Source organism: Excalfactoria chinensis, chromosome 4, assembly GCF_039878825.1.
Source record: "Excalfactoria chinensis isolate bCotChi1 chromosome 4, bCotChi1.hap2, whole genome shotgun sequence".
NCBI lineage: Eukaryota > Metazoa > Chordata > Aves > Galliformes > Phasianidae > Excalfactoria > Excalfactoria chinensis.
This window is the reverse complement of record NC_092828.1, coordinates 74,538,191-74,555,338: the sequence shown is the minus strand read 5'-3', so window position 1 is coordinate 74,555,338 and position 17,148 is coordinate 74,538,191. Positions and strand designations below refer to the sequence as shown.

The 17,148-nt window shown below is 44.7% G+C and overlaps 1 protein-coding gene across 2 annotated transcripts in view; it reads left to right on the top strand.

Annotated features, from left to right (window-relative positions):
* Positions 1–363: 363 nt before the first annotated feature.
* ARHGEF9 (Cdc42 guanine nucleotide exchange factor 9) overlaps positions 364–17,148 on the top strand; it is a 153,442-nt gene continuing 136,657 nt past the window's right edge. For both annotated transcript variants that reach the window (XM_072334159.1, XM_072334154.1), the window contains exon 1: positions 364–478. The gene's annotated coding sequence lies outside the window, so the exon portion shown is untranslated. The remainder of the gene's footprint in view (positions 479–17,148) is intronic.

Below are 17,148 nucleotides of genomic sequence, written 5' to 3'. Positions count from 1 at the left end.
GCTCTTCTGCTACCTGGTGCGTCTAGGAGAGCACTCTGGCTTCACACCCAGCCTGTCTGACCTCACCTGCACAGACCACCTCTTAATTTGGCTCTCGGCTCCTTGTTTGTGCCTGCCTTTCTGTAGTATCCGAGCTGCACTGCTTTACTTGTATCCCGAGAGCACCAAATAAAGCACCTAAATATCCTCTCTGCTCTCTTTTTCTAAAGAAGGGGTTGAATGAGTCTCTTGCAAACAATTTTCTTCCTTTCATTTAAAAGAACAGCCTCCACCCCCAGCCTGAGCTAAAGCACAGCATTTAGCTTTTGTCATTCCTTCTTTTTTATTTATTTTTTTTTCTTCCTTCTTTATTTCTCTGTTGGATTTTAAACTGGCAGCTGAGAACGAAGTGGCTTCAAAGACTCTGAAGGTGCGCAGGAACGGCGGACGTAAATGGAACCTCCTCAAGCCTGGAGCTGAGAAGCTGCAAATCAGTAGGGTAAGGTGGTGTTTGAAATATGCCTTTGCCTGCTTCAGGGTTGTTGTTTACCTACCACATGTTTAGCCTTGGAAACTAACAACCGGCTTTACTAATGGCTTCCTGAATCTGCGGTTCCTTCAGCCACGGATGAGAGTTATTCTTTTGTTATTAGAATTGTTTTATAGTGATGATAGGTGCGCTAACCTTTCCCATTGGATTAATTTTCCTCGGGTGCATAGCGGAGGCTTTGTAGTCTGATGGAGGCACAGGACCTCCCATTCCTTTGGCTGAGCGATCCTTGCACGTAGAGGAACAGCAATGTTTCAAATAGCCTATAGATTTGCTCAGTGGTTTTGATGATGCACTTCCACCTCACCCCCCATTCCTTTCTTACCATGTGTCCATTGGGTTTGTTAGTGCTACCAGTGCCATCTCTGTGGCAGATTCACAGAACTGATTCTTTCCAGAAGAGTTTTGCAAATATAGACACTATCTATTTTGTTCTTTTTATTTGTGAATGTTGCTACTAGCTGGGGAAGAAAAAGCTGTTGTGGGCCTTGGGATTTCCCTGTCTTTCTCTGTAAGCTGAAAAAAATAATCAGGAAAGATAGCAAATAGTTGTTACATCTGTCTGATGTGCTTCCTTGTTTTTGTGTGGGGTTGCTTTCTGTCTGTGCCATGCTGTGCGTTTGAAGTCTGAAGACCTTGGGTGTTCTGTGATCTTGTTTGGCATTTGTATCATTTGTGAGTCTGGCTTCACTGGTAGCCGACACCTAAAACTGAATAGTACAAAACACAATAGATTTGCTAGCTGGCGTCTACCATGATGCAAGGAAAGTTTTCTAGTGACTGGGCCAGAAGAGGTTTAGCCTTTGTTGTTCCTCTAGGGCAGACAAACAAAGGATGATCTGGGAGCCAGGAATTTCCCTGCTGGAATTGACAGGAGGAAACTGGCCTCCTGAGGTTGTGTCTCTGCAGTTCTTCTCTCAGTTACTGTCCTTCCTTGCCAGTCCTTGATTGCATATCTTTTCCCTTTGATATCTGATGAGCTGCCTTCCCAAAATGTGATTTTCAAGGAGGAAAGCCTTTGTGCACGTTTTTCCACTGTAGAAGCAGTAAGTAGGTAGTGAGGCAGTCTTCTGTGGCCTGCTTGTGTTGGGTGTTTCTTGGCTTCCAAGAGATACATACAGGGATAGACCACTGCTATCTTTTTAGTGGCTTTCTGGTCTGCCTCCAGTTCTCTCCCCTGATTTTAGTGAGCTGAGATATAAGATAGAGGGCAGTGAACAAGCAGAGCAGTTCAACCTTTCCTTTTCTCTCACCTCCATTTGGATCCTACCCTATTTCTCAAAAATAAGTGCTGCGTTCACCTTGAAACAGCTGTTCTAGTTACAGGGATGCTGAACATCTAAGCTTCTGGAAGATAAAATGATCAAAATTCAGTACAGCTGTTTGCTTTCTGGGACAGAATAAATGCAACAATAATATCCCTATAGAGGATCCAGCAAGGATTGTTACAGCAGTGTTACAGCAATGAGACATGCTGCAAGCTCTATAAAAGAATCTCATCAGGTGTGTCAGAAACATTTCCGTGTTTGGAATCTAGTGTTAACTAGTACATAGGTATGTTTGGTCTGCGTAGCAAATCTAACGCTTTCTTAATCTGCTAATAGGAAATGTATGTTTCTCAGCCTTCATAGATGTCCTTCCAGCTCTGCTCAGAAGTCAACATGTTATTCTGTTCTTGCATAATTTTGCTAGAAAATACACAAAAAACAGAATGGTTTGTGTCCTGAGTCAACTCAAAAAGCTAGACTTGTTTCTGATTGAGAATAGAGCTTAACATGAGAGTACCCTTACAAAGGCAGCTGAGAATTAAAGCTTCAGCAAACCAGAAATACTGCTGAAGTTTGGGAAATGATAGCTAGGAAATTTTCTTTCTCCAGTGGAGAAATATAAGGAGGATGTGAAACTGAAAAGGGAAATGAGGTCTTTGTGTGCAAATAGATGGGTATGTGATGCTTGGCTCAGACACAGATGTGCCAAAGACCTGTGTGTCACTGGGGCACAGGATTGGTTTGGGGTGCTGAACAAGCTGATATTGGAGACTTGTTTGGCATTGCCATTAGGCAGCTTGTTGCTCAGCCCGAATTACAGTGAATGAGCAGGTGTGAAACCTGTGCTGGAGTCTATAAATCAGAGTTATTGTGGTGAGCACCACCAGAGCAGATATATAAATGTGGCTCACAATAGCAGTGCTGGAAAATTCATCTGCTGCCTCTGCCCCAAGCTGAGTGAAGATATATGGGTCTCTAAATCATCTGTTTGCCAGAAAGAAATTTCTTCATTGGCAAGATTTATAAATTTGAGATAAGATTTGTGAACTTGGGTATCTCTTGTCAGGTGTGTTCATTGACAGGTACAGAACTAGTACAGAAAGCAGTGATTTATACTTCCAAACCAGATGCTAGGTTTCCAAAGAAACTGCTTGATTTCTGTCTTGAATGGAAATGCCTGGGGTGGAGAGAGAGCAAAAGGAAACTGACAAAGCATTAGGCTTGTCTTGGAGGTGTCAGTGCCATCTTGGTCCTTGGAGAGATGCGGGCTGTTGTGTAAAAAGAGTATTGGCATTGCTACATGTTATGCAAAAATGCAGAGCTGTTGATCATTTTATGAAAGAATCCCTTTTTCATCAAGACCGTTGGTTGTCGTATCTGATTTACCATCACCACCACTTTCCAGCAGGCTGTATCTTAGTGCATCTGTCCAGATACTGGGGACAGCTGCTGGTAGCAGACATGCCATCTCCCTGCTTGGTGATTTTCTGTTAACACCTGGGAGCTGGAAAGAAGAGCAAAATGCAGTTGGAAAAGCAAGTGGTGGTAGCAGGACAGGAGAGAAAGATGAGTATATAATCCTGTGCTCCACCTCCACTCCTCACCTCAGCATGCATACACACACCTGTGTGTTTTGGTTTTTTTTTCCCCTACTAGTCACAGCTTTCTTCTATCAGTCCTACCCCAAGCTGTTTTAATGTGTTTACACCAGTCAGTCTGGACACAAGCCTCAGAAATTTCCTATGGGACAGCTGAGGTTTATTACCCACACTTAGTGGGAGGGAATGAGGAAAGTGAAGCACCACAGGGTGGTATAAGGAGAGCCATACAGCAGTAATTATTCATTTCTCTCTTAATTTCATGAAGGAAAAAAAGGAAATGGTATCAAACTGAGTTGTCCTGTGAAAGTTTTCAGTATTTTAAGCACACTTCTCAGCCTGGAGAAAACTCTATACTGAAACACTTCATATGCAAAGCGTTTCATTTTGGCACTGTGGTTGCTTGAAGCCTTTACTTTGATGGGAGCAATTTGGTGCAATTAAGACAAACTTGCATGGGACTGGCAGGTGCCCAACTCTGCAGGCTGTGCTGCAGCAAGGAACTGAAATGCCAAAAGAAACTTCCAAAAGGCTGCAGTAGCTCTGACAGAGCTCTTGGCATCTGATTTACTTCTGTGATTTACTGGTATGTGGCTGAGCCCTTTGGACAACGGACAAGGGAAGAAGTGAGTTACTTTTTCCAGCCCCAGAGCTATTCTGGGAGATGTTTTATTGGTCAGAGTAGCTGATGGGAGATACTCCAGAAGGAGATTCAACCCATTCTGGAATTAGGACCATCCACTTAATGAGCGTTGGACAGCTTTAATTTTTAGTTTTTAACATAGCAATGATGATGGCAAACATTCATGTTCTCTGTTGCTTTCCCCAGTTGCATGATCTTGCACAAAGGACTAAAGCCTTACTTTATGTGCTGGATGAAGGCCACAGCTGAACTACTTTGAATGGAAACTTTGCATTAACGCTAGCATCTTCAACATGTTCTGTATTAACAATCAGTAGGCCTGCTGTGCAGAGGTGTTGAATGTTTGTGAAACCCCACCAACCCAACCTGTTCTTGCTCTTCTTCCCAAACCACAAGCTATGTTCAGAAGCTGCTTTCAGCTGCCTTTGCTACCCAAAGCTAATTCCCCACTGACGCGTTTGTAAGGAATAGGATTTTCAAGCAAACTGCAGCCTGCAAGAAAGAGGAGTGAAGGGAAAGCTGATTTGGGTTCCCTCACGCTGTGCTGAGATGAATAGGGAATGCTGGTTGGTATTCTGTACCAGCTCTTTTGCTTGCTATTTTTGTCACCTAGCATAATGCTGAGTTCGCATTTTGTTTAGTGGGGTTATTTTTTTCCTGTTTGAAACGTGTCCTGGACCGTGTTTCTCTTGGCTTGCGACTTTGGGGAGGAAGGGGATGTGGAAGGGATTGCAGACTGCTGCATTCTGATACGTGAGCTGTGTGTAATCATAGTCATTTTTTAGCTCTTCTATCCACATGAATAAGCTGATAGAAAAGCGCTGTCCTGTGGCTTTCCAGGTGCTAATTAATTTAAATATCACCAATATTTAAATTAACATTGATGAGAGTGTTATATGCACATGAAGAGGGCTGCCAGAAAAATGCGTCGTCTTTTAATCTCTCTTCCTTCATTTTGAACGTTTAGCTCTTCTGCTGTCTCCATGCATTTCATCTGTGCGTCTTCTGAGGTTTATTTTGTATCTTGATAAACCCATTGCATTGCAATCTTATGAGTGCTCTGAAATCTTTGTGTAGCTCTTTCCATTTCCTCATAGTCACTCATGGGCATTTGTAAATGTTTGTGTGCTATCTTGTTTAAAGGAAAAAGAAAACAGAAAAGGGGGAAAAAAAGACCTGCTCATTCATTGTGGAAACAGCAGTTCAGTCCAACTTGACTGATCCCAATGACCCTGTTGTGGAGCCTTGTGACTCCAGTGCTGGCAAATGCTTCCTGTATGTTTGTGTGAAGAGTGCACAGCAAGGATCTCTGGGTGAGTGGGATTTGCAGCAGTAGGAGCCTTTTAAGCACCTGAGGTCTGATGTGTCTAATATGATTTTGTTTATGAACTGGTCAGAGCACATTGAATGCATGTGTATAGTCTGCAGTGAACTTTAGGTCATCCCTAAACCCATCTGCATCCATTTCGCATGAGTGGTCCAGTCTTTGAGCTCTCTCCCTAGTGACTGTGTTGGAATAGCAGTGCAAAACACACTTTAGGATTCCTAGTAGCAGAACTGAACAGAGCTGTGGTTATTTTGTCATGCTTTAGAAATAGCATTTAATGCTGCTGTGTTCTGTACAGAGCAGTGGCGGGGGAACATAAGCTTTGGTTAGTTGGGTCTTACACTAGCAGTTTCTCCACCACACCTGGAGACAAACAGGTTTTTAGTGAGCAGGGATCCTTAGAGGAAGGAGAAGCTTGATGTGAAGAAACACTGAGCTTGGAGAGATGAGTTTCTCTTCTAGATAGTAAGAGAGATTTGAAGTTCCAGACTTAGAAGAGGTTCTCGGCTGTTTCAAGGTTAGATGTAAGCCTATGTTAAGAATCTTCCAGTTCATGATGGTCTTTATAGCGTAATTAAACCTTGGGAAGTTTTCTGTGCAACTACAGATGGTAGGTGCTGCATCCTACGTGGTATTAAATGCGAGTGGAATGGTGACTGTACATAATCACCTCTTCTGTAGTGCAGATTAAGCTCTCCTCTGAAATACTGACTTGGAATGGATTCTTTTCCCTATTGCCCCATAGTTCTACCTTGATTTCTCTGCTTCACCTCAATACTCAGCTCAGTCACTGTGTTTCACTTTAGATATGGCTTATACAAAAGAGGCTTTAATATAAACTCAATTTGCGTTGCGTTGCTAAAACCTTAATAACATTCTGCTTGGCAGCTCTGTGTGGTTTGCCCTTCCCCAGTGCACTATGTTCCTAATAAACCAAAGTCTGTGGTAGGTGTAGCATAAAAAATCTCTGAGTAAATATTGGAATAAATGCTTCTGTAGTGCTTCCTAAGCTCTGGCTGCATTTGTGATTCAAGGCCGCTGCAGTGCTGCCAGTATGTAGCTGAAAAGGAGCTAAATTTGGGAAGGAGAGGTGAAAGCAGTCATAGCTTCACAACCTCTTCTGAGACATAATTCTTACATGCATTATTCACACCAAAGTGCACAATGGGTAGGGGAGCACATCCAGAAACTCACTGAAAGTTGATGGGGAAATGGTTTTGGTGCATAACAGACCTCATATGGTCCTAGTAAGGCATGAGGTCTGAAGCACTTCACTGACCCGAGGGCTGTTCCTTTGCAGAGCTATTCCCTTGGATTCTGTGGAGATCTACATCATGGAGGTGGCAGGGCTATCCTGCTTCTGTGCTGTTGTAAGCTGTGTGACACAGTGCTGCGTCCTCAGCTGTTGATTTGCTTCAGTTGAAACTCTGGAAGGGAGATCTGTGATTATCCTCGCAGCTCATTTCCCCCATCTTTTCCAGTCAGATTATAATTGTGTACTTTGGTGGAGATGCATTGGCACTCTGCTGGTACTTGGGGAACGAGGAGTATAACATTCATAGGGTGAGAAGCTGCATAGGAACATGGGTGTTATCCCAGTGAAATCACGTGGCCTGCAATGAGCTTCTCGATGAGTCAGGGAAAACGTCATCTCTTAATGGACTATACAGAATATAGGTATTGATCCCCCTAATAAATCTCTTTCTATATGTAATACGTAAGGAAATTTATTATCCTGTTGTCTCAAAACCTTGAGAGATCAGTCTTATCTGAACAAGAATTTAATGTTAGCTCCATCTGGTGTGATGGGGTCAGTGGTTGCACTCCTATGCAATTGGAGTAATAGATGGAATCATAGCTGGTTGCACAGTGGCTTTTGTCAGTATTAAGCGCTGTTTTCTGTCACAATACCAAGATACCTGCAACAGCAGGGTGCTTTGCAGTGTCCTCTGAAGGGTATGGGAAGCTGTGGTCTTTTGCCATTCTGTTTGTCTGCTGTTGCTTTGTGTGGTGGTGTCAAATATAGGGTGTCTCCTCAGTGATGTTATGTGTGATTTAGTAAATGACAATGAGGAAAACAAAAAATAACTGCTGCAAGCCAGAAAAGACCTGATGCCAAGCACAGCTGGAGAGGGATGCCTGAGAAGCAGATTGCTCAGGGAGAGATGAGTCAGTACTGAATGATTCCCCTTTGCATTCCTCCTCACGCAAGAACTTAGCATATCTAAAAGCAGAAGTGCCTCCACCGTTGTTCTTTGTATGATGGGTGCTCCTCAGCTCTGCCTCTTGACATGCTTCCAAATTTTTAGGTGAGTTCAACTTTGCCTGAAGAAACAAGTAAGTCTCCCCGGAGCCAGGCAGAAACTGTTAACTGTCTTTTAGAGGAGGTTTGCTATGCTGTAGGGTTCTCAGTGTTGCTCTGATGTCTAGATGTGGGAGATTTTGACCTATTATCCAATCAGTGTCAGCACAGTGCTGGCGAAGGGATTGAGCTGAGCTGCGAGCAGCATGTTGCCAGGCAGTGAAAGTGCTGCCTTGCTGCAGTTGCCCTTTGCGTGGACTGCAGTTGGATGATAACCTCTACTGGCCCTAGGAAGTGGGAAAGCAAAGGAAAAGCTTTCATTTTTCTTCTTCTCAAGACTTTTCTGTAGCCATGATGCATTCAGGTCCCATGGCAATGCTGCCTGCATTTTTGGAATTGCACAGGGTAACTGCCAGAAGCTGTTCTGTGGGATTCCTTTCTCTTGTTGGTGATGCCTCCCAGCTGTTCAGATGTGGGCTGCTGCTGGCTGCAGACAGGGCTGGGCTCAGCACAGCGAGGTTTCTGGTTCACAGTGACTCCATGAAATCGTGAAGCAGCTCGTGCAGTCTTTTGCAAATGCATATGGTTGTTTGGCTTTCTTTTTGTCTCTCTCAAGCCTACTGAACAGTATACTGCCAGGCATTTTCCACTGTGTGGTGCTTGCTGCGTGATTCCCTGTGCTGAAATGTGCTGAAATAAAGCACAACTGGGCAGCCACCACCAAATGCGAAGCGGCCCAGGTGCAGTGTTATGGTGCAGTGTAAGGGTGATGTTTCCTGAATCTTTTCCCACCTCTGGCTCAGCGTTTTGGGGTAAGAAATTCCCACTTGGAGATGCGGAGGGAGAGCCCCCACTCTGATCTCTGTCTCTTCTCTTTACTGCAGTAGGGTTTTGTCAGGGATCGAGCCATCTGTGTTCTTATCTTACAGGTTTATCTGTGTGACTCCACTAGAGCTGATGGGTATGTACAGTGACGTGCCTCAAACCCCCTTAATGCTGGGCACAGGGATGGAGAGCAAGTGAAGTGTTTCAGCACCAAAGAGAGCAATGATCCTGCCCAAATACGAAGCTCGCACTCAGGCAACACAGGAGCAGGGCAAGGCTTTGGCTCAGTGTGAAGTAAGACCCTGAAGGGGCAGTGCTTTACATCATGAAAATCAGCTGTGCAGGTCAGGAAGTCGTTCAGCCCCACCTGCGCAGTGTTTTGCAGACAGAGTTGTTCTGGGAATGTGCTGAAGTACTGCTTTCCCTGGTAGTTGCAGGATGGCTATGGAGAACTGCCGACCATTAGATCAGCTTGTACGCATGCTTTAGTTCCTTGCCTTCCTTATTAGCGCCATCATCTTCTCTTCTAAGGTACCTTACTTTGATTTCTAACACTTGACAAATACCAGATATTCCTCCAGAGTGGTCTGTGATTACAGCTCAGTTTTAACAGCTGAGAACCGTCCAACTGACAATCTGAAACGCTGCTATTTTGAGCTGTGCTGTTGTTCTCAGCTACCAGCGGTAAGTTTGCATTTCCCGTGGATGGGATTTGGGATGGATGTGGGTTGTTACAAATCAGGTCCACAGTAGATCGGGCCGTGTTGAAGATTGCATTGTGTAAAATGGTTGTCTGCCTTAGCCAATTTGGGTCTTTTCTCTGTTTTGATACTCTTTCAGACAAAACAGAGCAGAATGAAACCCCCACATCCCAGACAGTCATTACTAAAGAATTTGGTTTGTTTTACTGAAGCGTTTTACAAACTCTACTGCAGAAAGATATACTTATTTCCTACCGTCGTCTTCTTTCTTTTTGGCCTCAGAATAAAGGCAAACTGAACTTTACAAGCACTTCTTAGGAGTCAGACGTTTTCCAGCTATTATTTTGCAAACTATTAGAGCGGCAGATCATGAGGTGGGAACCTAGTTATGCAAACAAAGTGGCCACGTCACTCTTGGCCAAAAATAGCTTCAGTACATGTGCAGTAAGGTGGAAACGAAGGCCCTTGATGTACATAGAGCAAACAGTGATGGGAGGGAGGCGAGAGGGGAAGCTGCAGCTTTTTGTTTAGAGTCTCTCAGGAGACGTTTAGAGAAAGTGTGTTTTCCAGAGAGGAGCCGAGTATTACTGCTCACAGTTTCAGGATGGGAGTTACTGCCTTTCCTACACAGAAAGAGAGCTCAGGTTTTGAGAGATGACACTTTGTTCCCAGAGGTGTTAATCATTTTTAATATCCACAAAGAGCACATAGAAATACTGGAGGATAGTTCAAAATTGTGCCTGTCTGCTCCTCTCTAGGGGAGGCGTTCACATCTCATAGTGGAGCTTTCCTTTGCTACTTAAGTCTGTTTCCATTTCAGCTTCATCAATGCAATGCCCCAAACAATTTTGAGACCACCCTACTAGCTATTAGCTGTGTGAACTCACTGTCTTCTAATTTTACTGAGCATTTGCAGCAGGGATGTGGTCTGGCATCCTTTTATATGCTGCATGGTACCTTTCACCAGGCTTAAAATAACCTTTTTTTTCCTTTATCCAATAGTATTACCACGCTGTTCTCCCTTTGCAGTTATGTGTTCTATTGCTGTATATGGCTGTTAGGAAATCACATAGCATTTCTTGCCAAAAAAAGATATAGTTTTGAGTAAATAAAGGAGATAAAATAGTAACTCCAGTATGGAAAAATCTCCTGCTTGTCAGTGTGTTGATGTAGTTTCCATTGGATTGAAGTCTTTTTGTTGTTGTTTTTTTTTTAATGAAGACTTGCAATTTCTTATCTTGAAGTACTTCTCTGGATGAGTGAAAAGGGGCCTATAAAGTCGAGCAAATGCTTGCCAGCTCCTGTAATGAGTGAGGCATCTCCCCAGCACTGTTTACTACCTATTCCTCACAGACCTCAAATGGAAATTATTTCATTTGTACTCATCCAGAATTGTGAGTGCTTACCCAGAATATCTTATTTAATGTGATCAAATAGGAGTTCTATATTTCTGCTCTGGTTTTTTCCAAAGCTATATATCAATGTTTTCTCCTAAAGATATCCCCAAATGGAGGTTTTTATCATTTGGGTTCCCCCACCTCCAGTTTTGTCATATTTTGTGCATGTGTCCAAGAAACGAAGGCTTTGGTAACACAATGAGTCTTTCAGGTGTTAAGATAATTTGCTTCATCCAGACCTGAGTGTTCTTCAATCAGGATGCCTGTGCGTGTTGCTCTTCAGGCTGTGCCAGGTGAATGTTGTGGTGTTCTGAAGTAGCACATCCCAAGTGACAACTGGCACAAATACGCAGAGAGGGGATGTTAGCACTGATTTATTGGCTTGTCAATTAAATGAGAGCACGAGGATTCTCAGTGCATGTCTGAGAGGTGAAGTATTGTGGTGACAGCAAAATATCAGCTTCTTGAATGTAACGGCTTTCTTCCTATACATTTATGTTTAATTAAAATATTCATACATCCTGCACTCTTCAACATTAATTCGGAGATTTATTTTGAACCATTGCCAGGGGAATACATTGTTATGGCATCCTCTTTCCACATCTATTAGCAGGAAGAGGATAATTGAGGAAATCTCACACAGATTTAATTGGGGACTGAGGGCAGGAGCAGGGAGGGGGAGAAACACAACACAGAAGTAGGTCAGAAGTTTGGCGGTGGATAACTCTTGCTTGACACTGAGCAATTGAGTGGAACGCTGCTGTTGTAGGCAGCCATGGTCCTGCTGCAGATTTGGGGTTAACTGAGTAGCTGGTAGTGGTGCGAGAGGAGATGCCTGCCATGTTGCTTACATAACATGCTGCACGTAGGCTGGTGTGGGTCTGAGCTGCTTCTGTGGCCTGGAGCACGGTGCAGCAACTCTGCGGGAGTTGCAAGGGCAGGCAGCGATCCCCTGCAGCTTTGCACAAAAAGGGTAAGGAAACGGGGGTTGTCTGTGAGCAGTACAGCCTGGATTTGAGGCAGGATTAATGCAATTTTAGGATCTGGTCAGAAAGGCAGGCATCACACTTCGTTTTGCAGCTGCAATCCTGACAAGGGTGAGAGCCTCAGGCCGCACAGGGAATGTGTGCTCCCTTCACACCCCATCAGCCCCTTGCTTGTGCTATGAAGGCACAGCCTTGTGTGAGGCAGCAATGCCTCTGCAGCCTCTCAGGTACATTCAGGGTCTTCCTATTATCTCATTATTTGCTTTTTTTTGCCTGGTGCAAATGCATGACACTGTTCTGCAAAACTGCATTAGCAGCTCCTTTTGCTGATGCTTTTGCTGTCTGGTTACATCTGCATGCCTTCTGTGCTGAACTCTGGATGCACAATGCAGATGCATAAGCAGGCTGCGTTCAGAAACCTCATCAAGCTGCAGTCATTTTGTCAGGGCTCTAAAAACATGCAGAATTTCCTTGGGTCGCTGCTCTGTTTCCTGGACCATGATCTGGTGGCTCATCTGTTGAGTTTTTAGACACACACGTCAAGCCTGCAGTGTAAGCTTTGGGTCTATATGTTGGTTGAACTTTCTGTTCTGTGCCTGGAGAGTCTCCAGAGCAAATGATAGAGCCATGAGATAATTAGCAGATAATCATGGTCAGCTGTGCTATTTTTGCATATCATTTTTCTGACTCAGTGTGATGCTGGAAGACTCCTAGGTTTGTTGTCTGCCAGCGTTCCTTCCCTCCAAGGGGCAGCATAACAGCATCCATGCAGCAAAGGGAGACTGTTGGTTCTTCAGGCGTAGGACTCTGTGGGTATCAAATGTTTGTTTTTATACTGCTGGGATTGCAGTCCTTGGTGTGGTTATGTCCCTTCTTGGGAATTTTTGTGATTCATGACTATGGCACTGTGGCATTGGGAAGGTGATGCGGTGTGCAACTGGGATTGCTGTGCCTGGAGATGAGCAGGAAGAGGCAGCCACAGGGTGGGCAGCCTGGGAGGGGTGCACGAACACCGTGCGCCAGTTCAGAACCAGGTGTGCTTCTCTCATGGTCTCCCAAAACCTGAGCTGTGCAAAGCCTGCAGCTGGCACCTTTTGCAGCCCTAGCTGACTGCTGCCAGCCTGATGGATTAGCTCCAAGCTGGGAACAGAGTAGCTGGAGCAAGAGATGCCTGTGCTGTGTTTGTTGCTCAATGTACCTTGTGGCCCTTAGTTGAGACCAAGCCCGTTGTTCTGAGCTTGTGCAAACAGTAAGAAGCAGTGTTTGCCCTGAAGAGCTCCCAGAGCAAATACAGGCAGACACTTTTGAATAGACAAAGTGGGAGCGGAGAAGGGCTTTAATTACAGATTTTGCTGTTGAATCTTTTTACCAGGTTTCCCGAACGTCTCTACCACCGACTTTGCCAATCCGAAGCATCAGCAAATATGATTCTGACTTAGAAACAAATGTAATTAAGAAATATAAACACACAGTAAAGGGTGGAGGCTATTTGCCTTTGCTTTTTGAGCCTTGAGGGAGCCTCTTCTTGAGCTTTTTCATCTGGTTACCCAGAGCAGAAGCTTGTATTAGAAAAAAAAGAGGAAAATAATTCTCGTGACAGCAGCAGGTCATACACTGTTTCTCAGGCCATAGTACAGAGTAAACCCCTGCCTGCCACTCTGAGGCTTTTGCTGCTGTACTTTATTGCCAAGGTGTTTGGGTTTCGTTGTCACTGCCCTCTTGTCGAAGAGTTGCCCTGTGGGTGCTGTTGCTGCAGTTAACTCATGTATTTTCTCTGGGATGAATCTTTCTTTCCAGCTACCAGTTGTAAAGCCCACGGGGGTTGCAGATGCGTCGGCTTCTGCTGGAACAGTACGTACAAAAAATAGAGTCCTCAAGGACGTGACTTTGTGTACTACCGTGGCTGATGTCAGAGGATGGAAAGGTCTTGTTTTCTCCGGAAATCTTTATTCTTAATGCGCATTCGAGAAAGAGAAAGGCAAAAAAGTGTGTTCTGCTAAACCTAAGTTAAGAAGCCTGTTCAATTTTTAAACAGTTACATAAAACCATCAAAGTCTGACAGCAAAGAGATGCAAGTTTGTGCAAAAGAGAAAAGAGGAAAAAAAAGCTGAAATGGAGTGTTAAAGTTAATTCCCCCAGGCTTACACCTCAAAGAGCCTTAGCTCATAGATGAACCCATTCCTGATCTTTTGCTGCTTGTTTTTTTACCCCCCCTTCCCTGACAAGCATCTTTGTGCTGATGAACTCTTGGCCGAGTGTGGGTCTTCTTATTCCAGCACTCTGCTTTTGCTAAACCAGCTGTGGGTCCAAGTGAGCATTTCTGTGCTGCTTTTGGGGAGACCGATTTGTGGACATAATGGGAGAAGGGCCTGTCTGAAATACGGACACGTGTGCTTCTGCTCCTCCACAGCCAGCTCTGTGTGAGGATTCCTGTTAGCTACCACAAATGTTAACTGAGCAATTCCTCAGCACCCCCTGACCATTTTTCTCCAAGTGCTTTGCCGATAGCAAGTCAGGAGCGGAGCAGCACATCCTTGGTAGGCAACAGATCTTCTGGAAGGGCTTGTGCTGCACGATCACTCCTGTGGATAATGCACAGAGAAAGCTGTTTCAGGTCTGTATGAGTAATGTTAATCTATTTATATCTACTACCTAGATACTGGAAATTTATTATATCAGGTTCTGTCTAGACGTGATCGAGGACATACTCCCATTATTTTTTGATAGCATTAATATTCAATCAAGCCTTTGTCTTAAAACGTATTCTGAAAGCTGTAGTTATTGAGGAAATTCACGAGGAGTAAAAAGAAGTTGTTCTCTGACAAAAAGAATGTCACATCCCAGAAGTACACATGGAAAGTAGCAGGCAGGCACATCTGCTGTCCTAGTGATTTCCTCCCAGCACCGCAGCAGCTCTGAGCTCTCATTCCTATGTGGCTGAATAGGCAAATGAAACTGAGAAAGGCATGTGATGTCCTACAGGTGCTGGAGGACAGCTGTGGTGAAACTAGACTAACTGCTCTTGGCTTCCAGGTCTCTGTCTGTCTTACGGTCCTTTTTCTTCGCTTCTTAGTGTTGTATTCAGTATAAAGAACTTAGCTTTGGTTAATTGCAGCTACTTGCTTTTATCACATCCACTGCAAAAAAGATACTTAAGATTAAAATTGCTACCACATCTGTCATGAACACAGTAATTACTCCAATTAAGTCTTCAGGAAATCCCTTAAGGGTGTTTGATTGGTAGCTGGGAGCTCTGGTTTGTCACTCTTGAGACTGTGGAGTGAAAGTGGGAGCTGGGATGGCTTTAGTGGATTTTGCTCACACAGGGAATGGTTGGATCTTCTTTCCATGCACAGCACAAGGCTTTGTTCCACGAAAGGGATTCCTAAAGAAAATATTTGGAGGGAAAAAAAGTGAGGAAAATTCTGGTTTGCATAAGTCTGCCCTTTAAAAATGAGTGAAATTTGAGACTTTGACGTGCACTCGTGCACAGTACATACATGACACCATTCTCTTCTTGTGTCTGAGAAGTGCCTGTATCTCCCCTGAGCTCAGCGCGGGCTGCAGGTGTTTACTTTACCTGACTCATGTCACTGTGTGTCAGACAGCACTCTTTATGGCCTGAGAGTCAGGCCATAAAAGAAATAATCTATTTTCAATGGGTTCAGAGCACAAATGTTTCTGTACTCTGTGTCCATCTGAAGAACTAGCCCTGTGTCCATGTGGCAGGGCCCCATTGGGACTGCTGGGTTTGGTAGGATTTTGCTACAGCTCTCAGTGCTCAGAAGTTCACGGTGTGAAGGTATTGTTCTGCCTTGTCACAGCTGGGAGAATCTTCCTTTCATTGTGTCTGTTAAAGAGCTGCCACATGGCACTGCTACATGGCATTGCCAAGGTTGTTGTGTTTCAGGGACAAGTGCTTGCTCTTGTTTACAGTGCGGTGGGGTTTTCTGGAATGACAGGTGCTATATGAGTGCAAATAATTGTCATCAGAAGTATTGCAAAATATTTCTGCTCGCACAGCCTCAGGTAAAGGACTAATTATGGAGATGAGCCACCAGGGAGCTGGTTCTCACATATCCAAATCCGGTGTTGTTTGTATGATAGATGAAACAGAAATATTTGGCTTGCTTGGTCGTGGCATAGTTGCTGCTTATTCCAAAATGATGTGACAGAGAGGGAAAGAAACAGTTGCGATTGCTCTGCTCAGCACTGGGTGCAGTAGGAGCTGAGGATGACTTCAGCTAGGTGTTGTCCGACTGGAGAAAACATGCAGACCAACCTGCTTTGGTGCATCCCTTCTCCCGCTGGCACTCTGAATCTCCCAGGGACTGCAGAAGGCTTTTGCAAATGAGCAGCACAGGAGGTCTGATGAACAAGCCATCAAAGGTCAAAGTGTGAAAAGCCAGTGACATAATGTGTGCACAGTGTCTTCTACCGTCTGCCTGGTCCAGGATGCCACACCTTTCCTGTGGGGTGGTGAAGCGCCAATTTCCTCACCATTGAGGGCACTCAGAAGTGACCTTTCATTTTTAAGCTGAGGTATGTAAGCTGGACTTGGTAGGAACTTTAAAGAAGGGTGAGAGAAAGCCTTGCCTGCGTGCGAGCAGGCAGCAAAGTGATGCTTTTCAATTTAGCAGTCAGTCCCAGTATCCATCAACCTCCACTGCAGACAGCATTTTGTTTGGTCACGATGTTTCTATCCACCTTTCTTAGTCTGACCCTAGTTTTATGTTGGGTCTGAGCAGCACTCCCAGAGTCTGACCCTTCTGTCTGATGCAAGCCTCCTGGTGCTAGGGCTGGACACTGGTTTCTGGATGATGCATTGCAGCTTGTCAGGTGAGCTATCTTTGCTTTGGATGTGAGAAACGTGGCACAGCTCCACTTTGTTCCCGAGGTTTCAAAGTAGCACACCCAAAATAGGAACACCACACAGGATGGTCTCTGTTAAGAACTGCTTCCACCAGGCAGCTCTCATCTCAGGTTGCATGTCTGAGGATTCAGTACGATTTAGTTTCACTGGGAGATTGTTGCTGTGGGCTCAGTGCTCAGCCTTGTTGTGGTGCCATAGCAAGGGGCTCGGACGCCTTGCCTACATCTGGTGGGAGGGTTTCCTTGTCAAGGGGCAGGAATTGATGTTTCTCTGCTCCCACCTGTGAGGCAAGGAAGGCAGTACAGCCAGGAAGAAGCATGCTGTGATCCCCAGCAGGTAGATAGCCCCATGGGGCTGTGGCGTATCAGCGTAACTGAGAGCAGTCCAAAGAATTTCTCCTGTGAATTAGACTGACTTACAATGGCTTCTTGGGGATAGATAACAGCCTTTCCCTGTGGTGGCTTTGATCCATGCCAGGATCTGAGGGTGCTCCCAGCTGCTTCAGGAGTAGGAGACTGCAGCATATTAGAACCTTTGCTGTGCTCAGCAGTGGAAGGAGAAATTGAAAGTCCCTGTGGGGCTGGTCTCCCACAATTCACCTTGTTTCTGAGATCTTTGTTAACTCTGGCTGGCTTACAGGTAGCGTGGGTCCCTCAATCTCGTCTTTGCCTTTTTAGATGCTGTTCTGAAAGCCAAGTT